We start from the raw sequence: 18234 nt of genomic DNA on the forward strand, positions 1-18234 counted from the left end.
GGTTAATCTCGTGCGATCGGTTGTGAATTTCAAATGCGAAACTCCCATATGGTTGAATTTTGTAATTTCCAATGTGAGAAAAAAAATGTCTTTTTGCCAATTACACGGACACCGACGATGGGCACCTCTCGCTCACTTGGACAGTTTTATGAGGAAGGAGATTTTGTCGCGCACTTGAAAGAGTATCGATGGAAAAAAATCAGACAGATATCAAGATAAATTAGATCATGTAACCGTGTACATGGGGGAAGTGATTTCTGCAGTGGCCACAGAAGAAACCACCAAAAAACGCGGAATTTGTCAGGAAAATGTGGGGAGTTTTCAAGGAAAGAATTCATAAATAGGAATTTTATTAAATTCTATTTTTTTTATGAATTTTTTTATCTTGCATTATTTCAATACAGAAATGAATAAACTCCTTTTTGATATTTTTAATTGAATAACTCAATATTCATACTTTAAATGACATTTTATGTAAATTCCTGAAAAAGTACGTGATTCTAGATAATTTCCCGTGAATTTCGCTCCTTTTTATACGAAAGACTTCAACAATCTAAGCGACGAACCTGAAAAAAGGACGATGAATCACATTTTCTTTGCTCTAAGGCAAATCAAAATGACTCGAAATAAGAAATCTCAATTTGTTAATGAAAATTGACGAATTGGATGAGTATTGTGTGTCCTTATTTGGTAAATGTCAGCCACATGGGGTGAGCGTTGATGCAGTGAAAATGTGAAGACTGAGTGATCAATGTGACGAACCCACTGCATTCCATTGTACAATTAAAAGTGATACGAAGCGATAATTAATTGAAATTGTGAATTATGAACACTTATGACATTCAATCATACTCGGTAGAAGCAATTATTTCCATAAATCTTCCCAATAATTATCCCCGGAGAATTGTTTGCGGTATGAAACCTTGCTCTATATTAAACACCAATCATCTGTGCAACCTCTTTTCTTCATCTTTGTCTCGCGCGGGATTTTTTTTACATTGCTCAAAAAAATTAATTTGAAGATTATGCACAAAGCATTAAATTTGAGCTCTAAACATCGCATCTTCTGGTGGAGACCTTTCGCAATTTCCGGAACTTGTTTGTCGTCTCCAAATGACTCCCAATCTCTATGTAAAAGGTGAATAGAAAAAAGGTTTTCGTCTTTAGGCTGTTTTTTTATTAAATAGTTTTTTTTTTTTAAAAAATTGTATCGAGAGAAAGAAGTGATTGGTAGTGAAGATAAGGCGATAGGTTCGCGCATAGAAGATGAGATGGGTAAGAAGAGCAAAAAAAATGCATAAAATCTGTAGATGACGACGACATAAAGTAAAAGTGTGCTCCAGATGGTCGCCTTCCACCTCTTCTTATTTATTATTTTGTTGTATATTCACATAAAATTGATCGCATACACAATTATATTATTATTGCTCTAGTTTTCACTTTTGCTTCACCTTGTTGGAACGAGATTTTATGTGTTGTATAAATAAATTTTTCAAAAGTGTAATTATATATTGCTCAGGCTGTTCTCACTGTGCGGTTGTACATACATTGCGCGCTTTTCTTGCGATGCCTCCGCCAAAAGGGAGCGACAGAGAGAGAGAAAAGTGACTCGTCGTCAATATATCCAATATGTAGACGACCACGACACATCTTGCGCGCGCAACTTCTTGCTCCACCATCAATTGCCACTTGAGAAAAAAAAGAGCATCGAGCTCAACTATTTTTTTTCCATCTTACCATCATTTTCATCACACCCAATATGATGGGAAGGCGCGGGGTGGGATGCTGGAGGAAGCACATTGGAGTGAGATTATATTTATAACGTCTAATGTAGGCGACACACCACCTCATGGATATAGTTGCTCTGAATTATTGCCAGATACGACACAAACTTATTGTCGCTTTGTTAATTAGATCACTTTGAGTTGGTGAAGAATATTCACGCGTTTCATGCCAAATACGTCAAGCCAATCACTCTTCATCCGGTTCTCAAAAGACAACCTTATTTAGTTTTTTTTCTTCTTCACCCCGCAGCTTTTTTTCTCATCTCATCATCACCACTAAAAGGTATATTGATGAACGAGATTTTCCTTATGAGGTAAAATTTGAGGAAGTTCTTAAAATTTTAATTGTGGGCTTTGTAAAGAATAAATTCCTAGAAAGGAGACATTGAGATATTTTCTTTTTTTTTCAAATACGGAAAATATTTCCAGGATGACTTTTAAATAGTAGAAGAAAAGCCGAAAAGAAAAACCTTAAATGTCATGGAAAATTCTCTAAATTGTTTCATGAAATCTGGATAAATTTTAAGATTCCATGATACTAAAAATTAATTTCTTGAAACTTGAGCATTCTTATCAAAATCTTGAGTTCATAATTTGCACGATAAAATAAAATAAAATTAAAATAATTTTAAAATTCTTTAATATTTGTAATTTTCTGATCTATTCAATCAAAAATCTTTTCTTTATTGATTTTTTTTTTAATATTCTTTAAGAAGTATTCTAAGATTTTGACAGTTTGATTATTTCTATTCGGATTAAAAATTCCAGAAATTCAGGCAGAAATTTTTTGAAAAGTTTTGTGAAAAAATTTCTTCAAAAATAAAAAAATTTAAAATGATTTTCAAGTTTAGAGAAAATAGAAGATAATTATTTTTGACAGAATCCATCCTTAAAAATTAAATATTAGATAGAATTTTTATCTATTACTTGTCAAAATATACAAATATTAATTTCAGACTATTTGTTGGAAAATTCCATCACGCTTTAACCTTTATGAAAGAAAACTATCGTATTATCTATCATAGAAATTAAATCTATTAATAAAAATTCTGAACTGAAAATAATCTCAATGAAAAATCATCAAAAGAATCAATACAGAAAAAAAATCATTTTCAATAATGATTTCAGAAGCTCTTTAACCAGGAACTTCTTGTATGTAGCAACGATAAGTAAGACATAATACCCTTCTACTGACCACACACAAAAGAAAACCACATTGTGATTGACAAACCAGGATCCGGAATTAATGTGAACTGGGCGTCGGCTGGGCGTCAGTACTGGAGGAAAATATGTGACGCAATGAAATCCTTCTTTTGGCAACGAAGAAAAATAGGTAAATTTGCAAGATCAATAGAGAGAGATGTCATCACGTCTTTCGTCTCGGTGGAGCCATTAAAATGATCGTAATCGTAATAAGGCAGAAAAATTACAAGAATAAATGTAAATTGCATACCACATTGCCTTGAAGACAAGTCGATCGTGTCTAAAAAATCGCCAACGATCGCGCAAAACTGAACGCAATCCATTCTTGGGTGTGGTAGGAGAAGATGCAAGAAAACCTTTTACTCACATTTACTTTTATCTCGCTCCACTCTGTATCTCATTGTATGGGTTTTAATACTTCTTTGGATTGTTGCCTTTTTCTCAAATCCCCCTTCAATGCAAAATGATCGAACGTCTCTTTTGTTACCTGGCCACGAGATGATGGTGGTGGTGGTGGTGTCTGTGTGACTCCACCAAATACTAGAATCACCTTTTTTGTTGTCTCTCTAAGATCAATTCATGTGTACAGCATAAAACCACATATTATTGCACGCCCTACCACTCTCTTCCTCCTGTGAGTTTGATTCTCTTTTTTATTTCTTCTTCTTCTTCTCCTTTTGAACTCCCCCCTCCCCACCTCGCATGTAGTTTAGTTCTCCTATGAAAAGTATATCTTCATATATATTTGAAATAGTTTTGTGAACTGCTGTAAAATTTTACACAAATACATCGGGGAGTGAAGGAGTTGAGATACAATCGCAATTTACCTTCAACAACTTCAAAAAGACTCTCGCGGAGACTATACAACATTTTAGCCAATGTGGAGCTCCCTCTCGCGCGCGCTCGATCATGCATGCATCTGTCTCCTTACACATGATCCTCCCGTCTCCTGCCTTTTCACCTCCCATCCACCCACTTCGAAGAACAAATCTCTCTCATGAATTTATTCATTCATACACTTAACGAGGCGAGATCATATTTTATTCAACGCTATGTTTCCTTATTCGACGATCATCCGATCGGTTTCATACTTTACACTCTTCTTTGGTCCGTTGAAGGCAATCGTGAGCACTTTTTGCACTTCAAATCACTTCTTCCAACTTTAAAACATTTTTTCTCTCTCTTTATTTATTTAAAATACTTTTATGGAAGGGAGGCAGATACATACATACATAATATCGGTGGAATTGGGAGAAGAGAGAATCTCAAAGTCGTGGAATCCTCTCAAGGATTCTCCACATCTAACGTATTGAGCAGGTATAAAAAAATTAAGATCAACGATGCTTTTAATTGAGCAAAATCTCTGAAAATTGTGCAATACAAGTCACCACACATCCAAAGGCTACATACTCTCAGTGATTAATTCTTATGCACGCGTAATTATAAAAAACTAGATCACTGCCTTGTTTTTTTCATACCTGCCATTCGTCCTCACTTTATCATGTGCGCGGATTCTCCCAGCAACGCACAAGACGCACGGAAATAATATACTTGCGTTGTCGCATCAAACAAATCCTTGACGCTCCTTCTTTTCTTAAAAAATAAATAAATAAAAACAAGAAGAAGAAAAAAAACCTCCAACACATTTCATATGGCCGTCGTCCAATCAATCGGAACCACTTTCTTCACTCTCTTTGCGTTCATCAAATTCAATTCTCTCTGCATCTCATCAATTAGAGATGAAAAGTTATGTGGTTCGCCTTTTCCTTGGTTTTGCCGCGATAAACAGAGCGAACTGCCAAAGAGCCCAACGGAGCTCTCTTTAGCCATCCAAGTCACCGTCATTTGAGATGAAGGCACAAATAAATAAGCTAAGCATTCCATAATATTCCAACGTGCGCCGCTTTAATACAATTTCATCTGATTTTGCTGAATATTAGTTGGTGTTCCACTTCGTGGCCAACACCAAGTTTTATAGAACTTGAGATATGACCATTTTTATGCATCAAATTACTGAATTTTACAAAAAAAATCAACTTTGCCTACTAATACTGATCACAAATCGTATCATAACGCATAAACTAACTTCTATACGTTGTGGGACACCAACTCTTATAACTGGACGCGTTATGATTGACTTTCGAAAGTAAACTTGGTTCCGTTTCATCAGTTTCCAACTGATAGGAATTTCTCTTTTTTGCCACCTCTAAGTCACCTCCTCGTCTTCTTCTTCTTAGTGACTCCTCTTCTTCTTCTTTTGCACTTGTTCTTTTGACTTTTTTTTTGCTAACAAGAAAAGAAAAGTCTTTCAAGAAAAAAAAACGCGTCAAAGGGACTCTTAACAAATAAAATTATATTGAAGATCTTATTGGCTTCAGAAGTTAATCATTATTTTAGTCGTTGAAAATGTTCTTGTTGTATTTTTACTCTGTAAAATTGTAAGGAATGTAGGGGGATGCTTGACTGATGGGTGAAATTCAATAGTCACACAATCTTGAGGTTTCTAAAGTTTTCTAAAGTTTTTTTTTTAAGATTAAATAAATATTCTTAAGTTTTCTTAAGTTTTTTTTTAAATATTCCAATAAGAGCAAGATTTCTTAAGTTAGGCTAAATCAGGCTAAATGCATACTTTTCGTAGATTTTACGAATTTCGATGATAATATGCACTGAAAAAACAGTTTGTGCTTCGACTGTCGGTTTTACTACTTTTCTAAGTACTAATTAAGTTGAAAAAGCACCACTTTATTTCTCAAATATCTATATAGAGGCGCTGCTGGTTATATTTTCACACAATATCGCTTTTTTTTTTCAAAAACCGATTATTCAACTGAAACTTCTTCTTTTTTTTCTTAGTTTTAGGTTATATTTGTTAAACAATAATACAAAATGTGTGGTGTTTTCCTGAAATTCGGCTCTTCCTGGGGATTAGGAACTTCATTTTTGCTTCTTCAGGGGTTGAGATGATTTTCCTCAATTTTCATGAGAAAAGAAAAAAAGAAGAAGATTCTATATCGATATTGAATATCGATATCGATAATATCTTAAAAATCAAAAAAAAAAGGAAGAAGAAGAATTTTGGTGCTTATCCAAGTACAAAATAAGCAGTAAAATGTCGAATTTGGTACTTGAAAAGTTAAAATTCTTTCAGTGGCATTTAGTCTGATTCAGCCTGGTTAAAAAAAATCCTAACTTTCGATTAAGAAAACTTCAAAAGCTTACGAAATCTTAGAAAAACTTCAGGAAAATAAAAAAATATTCTTAAGTAAACTTAAGAAACCTTAAAAAAAAAATTTTAAAATCTTAAGAAAACTTATAAAATCTTTTAATTTTTTTTTAAATAATCTCAAGAAGACAGTCTTAGGGAATTCACCTTTTTTTGTAACAATTCAAACATTCATTCTTTACCTCCTTGTCCACAGTCTTTACAAATATATTGAAAATTTTCAATGCAGGAAAATCTAGAAAATCTCTTAAAAACCTTTAAGAACTTGTACAACACCCTTTAAAGAAATTTTAAAGAAACCTATTTATGTCTTCCTGCAACCATTCTAAGTATACGTTCCCTAGAATACCTCTTGTGTATTAATTATGTATTTTTTTAAAGCACAAAACTTTGTCAAAATCATTAAAATGAAACAAGAACTTTTGAAACAACTTGCTTTATTTTATTAAACATAACTCGTGCGCATCTTTTTGCAACAATTCCCAAAGGGTCTCGTTATTGCCTCTCACGCTTCTTCATTCCCTCGTTCTCATCAATTTGCTGTAACGTCTTAAGGCGCCGCTTTCCTGTCTTTCTTTCTTATTCTCAGTTTCTTCCGGATGGATTTCCCCGAAATTTTCCAGCATCCTTAAATGTTGGGAGTCGTGGGTTTTAAGAACTTTTGAAGAATAAAGCTTTGCTAAGAGATGCAAACTTTGAAGTAGTTGAAGGATACAGTTTTGTGGCGTAAATGGGTCTTCAGGGCGCGACTGACACTTTCAATTGCGCCATTGCACTTTTTCGGTCAAAGAGCAAAAGATCAAATTCTCCTTGGATCGTCCCCCACCCCGTTCAGCCCGCCGTGTGGCCCATGTCCAGTGTGTGTCTCTCATGTGCTCGCTGATTTATTATACAATGCGCCAGGGTGATATGTGTATGTCTTTATGGCGAAGAAATGTACAAACTGTGAAAAGAGAGTCAACCGTCATTTTACATAACGACTTGAGAATGATCGACAGACAGAGATAGGTGACGGTGGAGAGTGAGAGAGAGGTTAATCAGAGCAAAATATCGGGTATGTTGGGGTATGTGTACTGGGCATATGTATGGGGCCACAATGAGATCTCGTGCTCGTGCTTGGCCGCGGACTTTTTGAGAGACTACAACGCTCAGCATGCTGCCAAGACGTGCATCGCGCGAAGAGGATCGGGCGCGAACCGCGAGAGAGAGAGTGAGAGATATTTGCTCTGATTTTACTCAATTGGTGCCCACACCGCGGGGAGAGTGACGTTTTTTTCTTACCTTACTTACCTTATAATACCTGGCCATGTGAGAGAATGTTTGTAGTGCGCGCTTTGGAGCCAATTCTCCTCCTTCCTGGCCCAATACATTGGCACACAAAAAAAGCTTTAGTATGCTACGATATGTTACCCATACGCGGTGGAGCCCCAGATCAACCACCGCGCTTGGATGGAGAATTGAATGTATTGGGACTCACAGACACCGCATACTCTCATCAACGGCCACACCAAACATCGTGCGCGCGCGGGCTCTATGTACTCTCGCGGTCGAGATTGTTTTTGTGCTTTTGTTGTTGATATTATTGCCAAGTGAACTGCCCAACCAATGCTGCATGGTACACAGAAGACAGTTTTCAGTGGTTTCCAGTACTTGATACTTGCCGTAGCAATAATTGTCTTTCGCTCACTGAACCATATTGACGGAATAACACGGAGCGCTATTTTACGTGGACTCTCAGTGCGATCAATTCCTTGTGGCATCCCTCGAACTATATATCTCACAGTGGCTGCTTCCTCTTTTTTTAAATTTTTTTTTCCATAAAGTTTGTTTTCTGTGGGAAAAAAATCTTCACTTTTGCTGGAATTTTTAACCACCACGTGTGATTTATTTTATGTGCGATTTTGTGGTTTGATTTGAAAACTCTGAAAAGTTTATGTTGGATTTGACTTGGAAAGTTTTGCTTGTGATCGAGTTTTTAAAATCTAACTCAGTGTTGATCGTTGTGGTTTGTGTATCCTGCCAACTTACTCCTTGAAGCTTCATTCGTCTAAGCTTGCTCATTTAAGCTTGATTTTAAAAGCTCAGTTCATTCAAGCTTGCTCCTGTAAACTTGATCATCTAAGTTTGCTCCTGGAAACCTTCTTAAAGAAAAATAAACTCCCAGAAAAAGGATAAACAGTGCAAGGAAAATTCTGTGATTGAAGAAAGAATTTGTGCAGAAAATCCTCGGACTGTTGCAAATGTTACCAAAAGTCAGAGGACCAAGTGAGACAAAGTGTTCAATACATAGTGATTAGGAATTGAAAGTTCCTTTATCAAAAATTTCTTGACTTTCAAACCATCCTCGAATTTTTTTTCTTCCTCCAAAACTCCCATCTAATTCCGTGCTAAGCAGCACTTTCTCATCTGAAAAGAAAATTCTCTTCTCACACCATCCTTTCGTGCCAAGGCAACCAGCATAATCCAAAGTGACGATTAATGTGATCGCGCGGTCATCTTCATGGTGGAGAAAATGCGAAAAAATAAAAATAGATAGTAAAGTGAAACTGTAGCAGAGCGTTTAAAGAAAAGTAAGTGACTCTTTACTCATCAATCTGGTTTTATTTGTGCTGCGAACAGTCACAACAACTTGAGAAGAAATAAATACTGAAAAAAAGACGATATAAATGTAGCATCTCATCTTGATTTCATTCGGTATCAGTGAGTGTCTTCCTCTCTTGCAAAAGAAATTGGAGGAATATAAAAAAAAAGTGAGCAGAGCAGTGAAAAACTATCATTTAAACGCACAAAAAAGTCAAACTGAAGAAAAAACTCTGTGAGAGGTGAGAAAAAGTGGATCAGGAAACATTTTTTTTGGTAAAAAAAGTGGCGAAAGAACACGAGCAGAAAAGGAAGAAGAAGGAGGAAAATCTTTCTTAATAATGACCAACATATTTTTACGACTGAAAAAAGAAGTCAAAAACTCAATGAATCGAGCAATTAGTAACTTAAAGAAGTGAATGGTGAGGTCTTGGTAATTAAAAGTTGTGTGGCAGCAATCAAGATTTGCATTAAAAGTTGTGATAAACGCGCCAAAAAAAGAAGTTATACGATCGAACTCGTGAAATTCATTAACAATCCGCGTGTACCATATGGGCGTAATTGCATTGCATACTGCTTGTGCAGAGAACCACCATCATCCCTGAATTCCGTGCCTTCTTTGAAGACAAATCACCAGGGCGCGACGGATATTGTGCGCATCCACGTGTGATCTGTGTATGTGCGGACGAGGTGCTTTCTTCCTTTGGCAAAAAGGAACCTTCCAGCAGTTGCAAAAAAATCCACTCTCTGTACGTTTGATATGTGACTCAACTGACCACCCTTGCATTAGCCAAAATCATCCTCAAACTTGAAGCTTTTCTTGCATCTTCTCAAATGGTAAGCAAAGCTTTGAATTTCCTTCCTTATTTTCTTTCTTTGAAAATATTTTCCCACCAAAAAATAATTTATCTCCACATAAAAGTGCCCCGAAAAAGACGAAAAAGACAGTGCAAATGCAATTTCACACTTTCTTCACTTTGTTGACCACATAAAAAACCCCAGAAGTATTGAGTTTCAACCAAGAAGAAGTAAGAAAAAAAACGAAGAATTTTTATTGCAAAAGAATATCGGCGGAAAAGAAATCTCCCGATGAAGGGCGAATTTTGTTGACTTTTTTTCACTCTTAAATCTGTAGAGTTAAATGCAGATTAAGAGATATTAGTGGGAATCTTATACTTGGAAATTTATCATGAGTAATTGGGTTTTGTGAAGGTCCAAAGAAGGTAAAATAAATTCTCTGTCAAGGAAGATTTATCACAGCGAAATATTGTGAGAGGAATTGCCAGGGAAAATAAAACTTGAGGAGCCTTTTTTAATTGCAAGAGAATTTTCTTGGAAAGTTTTTAATGAATATATTGAATGTTAAATGACGTTTTAATTAAACTTTTTTGGAAACTTCGTTTTTTATCTTTAGTTTAAATGACTTTTTCTTTCTTTCTCTTTCATTTAAAAAATAATAGATATTTTCTCGTTAAAATTTAAAAAAATTAAATATGAACTGAAGATAAATAGAAAAAATAGAAAATATTGTAAAATTAAACTTCTTATTATTTTAAGATTTAAATCTTAACATTACATCAAAACATTTTGAAAATTTTATAACAAAGTTCTAGCACAAAAGTATTAGTTTTATCGTTTTAATAGTTTTTTTTATTAATCAATTCTTTAATTTTTTTTCAAAATTAAAAAATCCATTTAAAGAAAATCCCATAACCTGAATTCAAAAAGAATCAACTGGTTCACTGAGAGAACTTTCACTTTCAAAAAACTTCTCTTCTTATTTTATTTTAGTTTTTAGACTTATAATGACCCGTTTCAATTTAATATACTGGATTGTTGCGTAAGAGATCAATGTCCAAAACTTTCAAAACCAGTGCCATAAAATTCTACGTTAAGTTATTTCTTAATTAATTTAAAAATTTAAATATTTTTTTCCATTTTCATTAATTCTTTATGAATTTATTTTATCAGAATTTAAATGAACTTTTTGGAATTTTCTTTACGTTGTTTAAACAACTTTCAATCCTTAAAGTCAGAAATAATTTAAAGTCAAACTTATCTTCTTTGGGTATTTTTTATTGATTGACCTACTTTATGAAACATTAAGGATTAAAGCAAAAACTGTAGGAAACATTTTTGAAAAGATTTTGCCCAATATAAATTTTTTCTTAACAATATTTTTTAAAGAAAAATTTTAAATGCAATGTTGTTCTTAGATTTTCATTTACTTTAAAACACTTCTTAAAATATTAAATCAATCCTTTTAATAATTTTCCATGAGTATGACATCTCTAAATCTTAATTATTCTTAACTGAATTAGAAAACAAAAACTTTTACGGAAATCCAAATTTTCATTTATGCAGAGTGAAAGGTGTCCTTGCTAAGGGGTTGAAAAGTACAATTTCTTAGACGTGTTCAATTAAATAAATCTTAAATAAATAATTGCAAATTATATGAAAAGACTTTTAACAGAAATTTAATAAAGTATTAATATTTAACAAAGTAAAACCGTTTTGCAGACGCTCGAAATCAGTCCATCCTCCCCTACAATTTCCTGTCAATAAATTTTTCCTTTTCAAAATTATCACTCAAAGAAATTTTACAAAAGATAGAGTAAGAAAAAAAAATAGAAATAATTGATGAGAAACCTCTGAATGGACACGATGGTGGAATGCGATGGAAATTGTAGCCAAAAGTATCTTCATTATTGTGAATATCTCTGCAGTCGCCACAATAATTCCTTTTGAAAATATATAGCATGGAATATCTGCTCCATTAAAAAGTATTCCAGCACGTGCTCTCTCGGATTGCCTTTATAATAATCATCATCAGCACCCATGATCTCGCGCGCGCGGGGTGCGGATGGAAAAGAGCACGCGGGGTATTCCATTGATATATGATTATTCATATTTGAAAGCCACCACATACTACCTACATATATAGCGAAAATACCATCAACATTTGATCATGGGATATGGTATAAAAGGGAACAGCAAAAAATAAACAATCAAACCAACTTCTTGTTGGAACTTCTCGCACTTTTTGGCTGCTCTCCGCGCGGTACTCAATGTGTGGAAAATGGGTGATATTTATACCTTTTTTTTGGGGGGGAAAAGGCAATTAATAGCCTCACTACTTTGACAACATACAATTAGTCCAATATCGCAAAGTGATGTGTGGATGAAGTAACAACACAATTGTTGGGCTTCTTGTGCACACCATTCCCCGCAACAAAACACTAAGTACCCACCTAATGAAGCCTAATTTTTACTCTCAATTTTCTCGCCTTAATCCATAAAGAATTGGCTCAGCAATTCTCCGTTCTAATATTACAGTAATGTCGGAATTAAGGGTGATTTGTCATGAGCTAAAGAAATATCGTTCACCACTCAAAAAATAAAACATATTTCAGCAACTTCCGCTGCAAAAGAATTTCACTGGAGCTCTTCAAATGCTCCAATCAATGATGAAGTTCAAATTTCAATGGAAATGGAGACTTTTCTTCTTCTGGCGGCGGGAAGGGCAGTTGAAAATGAAAGAAAGGACCGTGCTCCGTAATGTACTCCTCACGATTTTGCATCACACACAAGACAAATGCCATTCTCATCACCATTTTCTCGCTCATATTTTAAATGGTAAAATGCACCACGAATAGGCACAAATTACTCACCAACCATCAGCATCTTCACGCGAGTTCGCGCAGTCATCTTCATTTATTTTGTCCAGATCTCATCTCTCTGGTGCAATGTCTCTTTAACCTCCAGAGCAGATGCTTCATTTCCTGTAGTGACCTCTTAGACACCACAGCTGCTTTACTTCTTCCCAGTCCACAATGCATTGGGAAATTTTTCCTGCAAACGTGGAGCTTTTGGAATTACCTTGAGGGGATAATAATTACAAATGCAGAGCAATTTTTATTCCGTATCGTGTATTTCTTGCTCAATTGCGTGGACAAGGGTGGAATACATTGAGTGAGATAACTTATAGAAATTTTCTTAGTCTTTTACCAACTAATGGTTTAAATCTAAGGGATTTTCAAATAATTTTTTAAATCTTGGACAATTTTATTATTTATTTAGTTTTATTATTTTCACATTTAGAAATAAATTTTTGTCCTCAAAAATATCATTTAAAATTCTTAAACGGCCATTTTCTCCATCTGTAGTAATCATCACTTAATATTTAAACAATTCGAAATATTTCAGATAATTTTTCAATAAATTTCTAAAGAAACTGGTACGTGAACCTAGAGTAATTTCCTCGAGTGTAAAAGAATAATTCTTTGTGAAAATGTTGACACTGATTTGGTGGGATTGTGCGTTGTGACATCTTTACCCATTGAATTTAACATCCTATATATAGCATGGAATACCTACTTGATGAATTATTCAATATTAGAAAAATTATTGTCAAGAAACGCCCTCCAATTGTTAAATAATTTACCTCTTTTCTCTCTGCATCCTCTTCAATATATTGTGCTAGAATCATATTGAGCAATATGTACGATTCTCCAATGTCTTTTCCTAACCATCATCCTCATTATTTTTTTTTTAAATCAGGCACAGATTTTTTCTGTTTCATCTAGAAGACTTTTAGTTGAATTTTTTTTAGCTCATCCTCTACTTCAAAAAGTTTCTTCTCTCTCGCATTTTCTTTCCTCGGGCATGAGAGCTGACTTTCCCATGGCTTTCAGAGACACTCCATCATTGCGCCTCAATTTCATCATTTTATAAATAATTGTTGCATTGTGAATGTTTCGTGAAAAATGTGTATGTTGGAAATGAAAACAAAAGACATCAACGCTATTGAGCAAGCGACGAACCTGAAAAATTTTTATTTAAAAGCCCCGTGGTCTCCCTCCCTTTTTGGGATGTTGTACCACATTTTCATGCATCTGCGTGTGATTTTTCTGACCTCTGTCCGCATTTTTAAGTGACACTTTTTTCCTGCTTTCTGTCTCGATTTAGATGATATCCCGTCTGTCTTAATGTGCCTCCAACCAGTGAATATTGCCATATAATGAGAATATGCTAATCAAAATGAGTCTTTGCACCATCATGAACAGCCTGCATTCTATGACACGCCGGAGAGCACAAGTCAGCCACAGCAACAAAACACTTTATTCTTATCTTTGACACTCTTACGCCTCATTATTTGTAAACATGCTACCACGAAATGAGAAGAAATTGTTCTCAATCTCCAAATGGCGAGAGGTGTTTAGGGAGCAGCTATATAGCATCATAGCGTACATATAGCATGCATTTATATATATTTAGTATAGGTATGCGGCTTCACAGCCAATGTGGCAGAGAGAACAAAGAGGTGACAAAGTGATAATGACTTCCCTCGAGAGAAGAGGTTCAGCCAGCAAGGAGTTTTGTCTCGAAAGTCATCCAACATGCAACCATTGTTGGGGTCTTCTGCGCGCTCCCTATTCGCTACTAAACTACTATGTTGTGGGGCACACAACGGAGGTAGCAGAGATACACCAAAGTCGTCTCATATCAGTGCCACAGAATCCCTTTGTAGTTCACTTTATAGCTTTATAATTAATAAATATTCACAGAGATATGCAAATATCGTTGCAATATGCACAATATTGGCTTTGCACAGGGAGCAAAAGAGAGGAGGTCACACATTTCGGATACAATGCCTGAAATACTTCCCCCCATGGGGAGTACGTATGCGCGATGGGCCGGGGGAGAAGAGAAAATCTCCGACGAAGGAATTGAATACAAAAATAATAATCTGATATTTGAGGAATTCCAAATTAATTGAGTCTAAAGAGAGAGAGACTTCGCGAGCCACTTGGTTGCATTCACCTTATCTCCCCCACGGTCGGCATGGAACGTCTATTGAGAAGATATTCCTTTTTTGTCCATTGTGGGTGGTCGCATTGCCACATTATAATCGCAGAAAAAAACACTGAGACACGAATATTGTTAATTTTAATCGCACGTTATAAGAATTCTTTGCCATTTTGCGATAACTTCCACGAATTGAATAATTTACAAAATGTTTTAATTTTTTTTTTGAAACATTATTCCTACAAAAAGTCTTTATTTTTCCTTAAATTTCCTCCTTTATTTTCCCATTTTGTTACAAATTTAATAAGTAGTTGAGATTCTAGAAGAGTAGAATTTTTAATTTAAAATTTAGAAATAGCCAAGGGGCTAATAAGTAACTTTGAAAGAACTCAAAAAATAAAATTAAGACATTCCATCGACGTTTCGATTTTTATAGGACCATTTATTAAATAAATTAAATTAAATAAAATAAATAAAAAAAAATTAAATAAATGAAATCATTAAAGCTTCTTTTATAAATGAAAATAGATGCTCATGAGAGATTCTAAGACATTTTAGCCATCTTATTGATATATTGAATTCAAGCCTAAAACATACTAAATTGAAGCCAAAAAAATTTTTAAATCAAGTCCAGAAAGTACTAAATTCAAGCAAAATAGTACTAAATTTTAACTCAAAACTATTTAAATTTAAGCCCAAAATGTATTCAATTCAAACCCGAAAAGTAACCCAATTTAAGCCGAAAAAATTCATTTGGTTTTTAGAAAGAGAAAATATTCGGATAATTCGCTAAAAAATTAAAATATTCGGCCCCTTTTCTTCAGTTAATCTTCTTTATTTAATAATTCTTCGTTTAATCATTCTTTTCTAGAAGAAAAAGAAATTCCCAGCTCGTTTCACCTGCTAAAAATAATAAAATAAAGAACTTTACCCCATCTACTCAATTCCTCAAGAATTTAACCTTTTGAAAAATTGCGTGGGTTGCTGTAAGGCTTCACTGCGGATCCCCAGTGTGTTTAAGTATGAGCTAAACAATTAAGCAAAAGCTTCAAGAGAACTTCTCCTTATCCGGTTATCCCATAAAAAGACTCGACTGTGCGGACGATTTTATTAAATTGGGTGATGACATTTCGACCCATTATTGCTTAATTTCGTTGTCTGCAAATTAAGAAAAAAAATAAAATAAAATAAACTGCAAAAAAGCAATGCGAATTGTGCTTGATGAATATGTAAATCAGTTAATTCGTTCTTGAACTAAAGTCCGCTTTATTATACCAGAAACACTTGATTTCTTCACTAATTACACTCACCGCGATGTTCTTCGCGTTTCTTTTTTTTGGCGGTGATTGAAGAAAATAATTCTTCTTCGTGACAGGAAATTTTATTTGGTCATACGATGGGGTTTTCCGTGGAAATAGAGACATTCATTGTAATTTAAAAATGTGTCAATATTCACATTAAATTTTTACAAAAGATTCGCACCAAAAATATACATAGGTATGTTTGTATTTCTGCTCTCTATATATGGGAGATTGTAGCCACCATAATAATCATTAAATCATAATTGACGAGAAACATAAGTGCAAGGCAATTGACGGTGTATCTTCCACTGATGCGGAGAACAAAGCGCAAGATGTTGGTGAAGATGTTATGAAAATTTCAAGTCCATCTCCTCAAACAACACACCACATATGTACAATTTACCCCACATCTTCGTTCAAGAAATTGAGGTCTCGCTCTGGTTGATTGCATCAAAATCGCGACTCGAAAACAATACACAATTTTTTTTCGCCGGCTCTTGAGGTGCAAAAGAGACGCAGCACGCGGGTCAAATGGGGAGCGAGTGTATAAGAAATGAAAAGAATAATCTAAAAGAGTGTGAAAAATTGACCTATATGGCGTTACTCTGCCCAAACGCACATCGGAGTTGCCTCTAGAAGAAAAAAACTCTGCAAAACAGGGGAATTGCATAAGATTGCGCGGGAAAATTTCCCATGGAGTATGGCTTTGAAATTCAAGTTGAGCTCAAACAATTTATAGTGTGAAAATATCCCGACTTAATTTCCATCCATTGCTGTGCTGTTGAGGAAGGTAGTGCAATATCTTTTTCTTCAATTTTTCTATCACGCCATGGCACCCATGTAGCCGATTTGCAATGCGATGCATTTCGAAGAATGGATAATGCAGCGGAGATTTTTCAATTAATGGGAAACACTGTGCGAGGTTTTTCTTTTTCGGATAAGGAAATTAGAACAATTTCAGCAATACAGCTACATACATAGAGTTTGAATTACCCGCGGAAAAGAGCATTGATCTCGCTGTTTAACTCACTAAAAAATTCTTAATGTAAAAAAGCGCAATAAAACTTTTTCCTTCTCAAAAAAAAAATTAACTCAAGACTGTGACCGTAAAAAGCATCGCAATGAACGATGAGTTGAGATTAATCTCACCTGAAGAAAGCACAAAAAAAAACCAGAGAAGAGAACAAGCCTAAAAATCGTTAGGAGTGTATTCTGCAATTAATTGAATTCCCTGTAAAACGCCAGATTATATTCGCTCTATTTGCTGCTTGATTCTCAAATTGCCACGTGATGTTCCGAATTTACCTATGCAGGGCTCTTTTTTCCACCATCTTCCACCACCACTCTGTTCACGTTTGGATGAACCATCAATTAGATGGTAGAAAGGTGAGAGACGAAATGGAATTTTTCAATTATCTCTTTTTCACCTTGTCCGGCTAAATTGTAAAATGGATGAACAATGAAGCAAAACATTTTTCCAGATTAATCACGTTTGATGGAACAAACCCAAAGACGATCTGTGCAAGAAAATCACGAAAAAAAGACTTCTTATTCTTACTTTTCTTTTTGCTACATTTCCATTCTGTTTGAAACAATTGATGCAAAATCATGAATATTTGAAATAAAAGCACTTTTTGGAACTAATATTTTTTTTAGGTTTTTTTCCCTATCAAGAAAAAACACTACTGGGTACGGTTTGGCTAAAAAAAACTAATAAGTTTTCATTTAAAATTTTCCTAAAATGTTTTGAAAAACGTAAGCATAATAATTTATGGAGAAATTTACTTTCTGTTCCTACCAGGCGCCTCCATCTTGCTAGGAAAGCAATTTTAATAATTTTCCGAATAAATGGGATGGTTTGATAACTACCAGGCGTCTCCATATTTAATGTCAAGTTTTTTTTTCTAAAAATTAAGGTTATTATGAGAGACACTAATTTTTTGCTTATAAAATAAGAACGTTTTAGACAACCAGGCGTCTCCACCAAATTTTTTGAGTTTTTTTTTTCAATTGAATAAAAATGCTTTAATTAAACCAGGCGCCTCCATCTGAATGTACGATAAATTATAAATTGATTTTTACACATAAAAACTGTCCCAAATAATTGAAGAAAAATAAATATATCCAAAAAATAAATTAATAAATCAAGTCTCTTTTTCTCGTTTTAAATGAAATGAACATAAAATTTGCAGCAAAAATATAGTCCAGAAAATAATTTGTGGAGAGCAATGGCAAAATGCAAGACAAACATTAATCTTTCGTGATAAAAGAATTTTATTTTGTGTATTACATGCTTGTGAGTTGGAGAAGAAAGTTGTGAAATGGATAATTTTTC

At 34.4% G+C, this 18234-nt stretch overlaps 2 protein-coding genes across 3 annotated transcripts in view; both read left to right on the forward strand.

The window, feature by feature from the left end:
* LOC129788976 (dachshund homolog 2) overlaps window positions 1-18234 on the forward strand; it is a 1190888-nt gene that overhangs the window by 1053559 nt on the left and 119095 nt on the right. The gene's annotated exons all lie outside the window — the stretch shown is intronic.
* Window positions 7839-18234, forward strand: part of LOC129789052 (transcription factor hamlet) — a 43622-nt gene continuing 33226 nt past the window's right edge. The window contains exon 1 of one of the 2 annotated variants that reach the window (XM_055825671.1): window positions 7839-9627. The gene's annotated coding sequence lies outside the window, so the exon portion shown is untranslated. The remainder of the gene's footprint in view (window positions 9628-18234) is intronic. The other variant, XM_055825673.1, reaches the window with a different exon arrangement.

Source organism: Lutzomyia longipalpis, chromosome 2 (genome assembly GCF_024334085.1).
Source record: "Lutzomyia longipalpis isolate SR_M1_2022 chromosome 2, ASM2433408v1".
Taxonomy (NCBI): domain Eukaryota; kingdom Metazoa; phylum Arthropoda; class Insecta; order Diptera; family Psychodidae; genus Lutzomyia; species Lutzomyia longipalpis.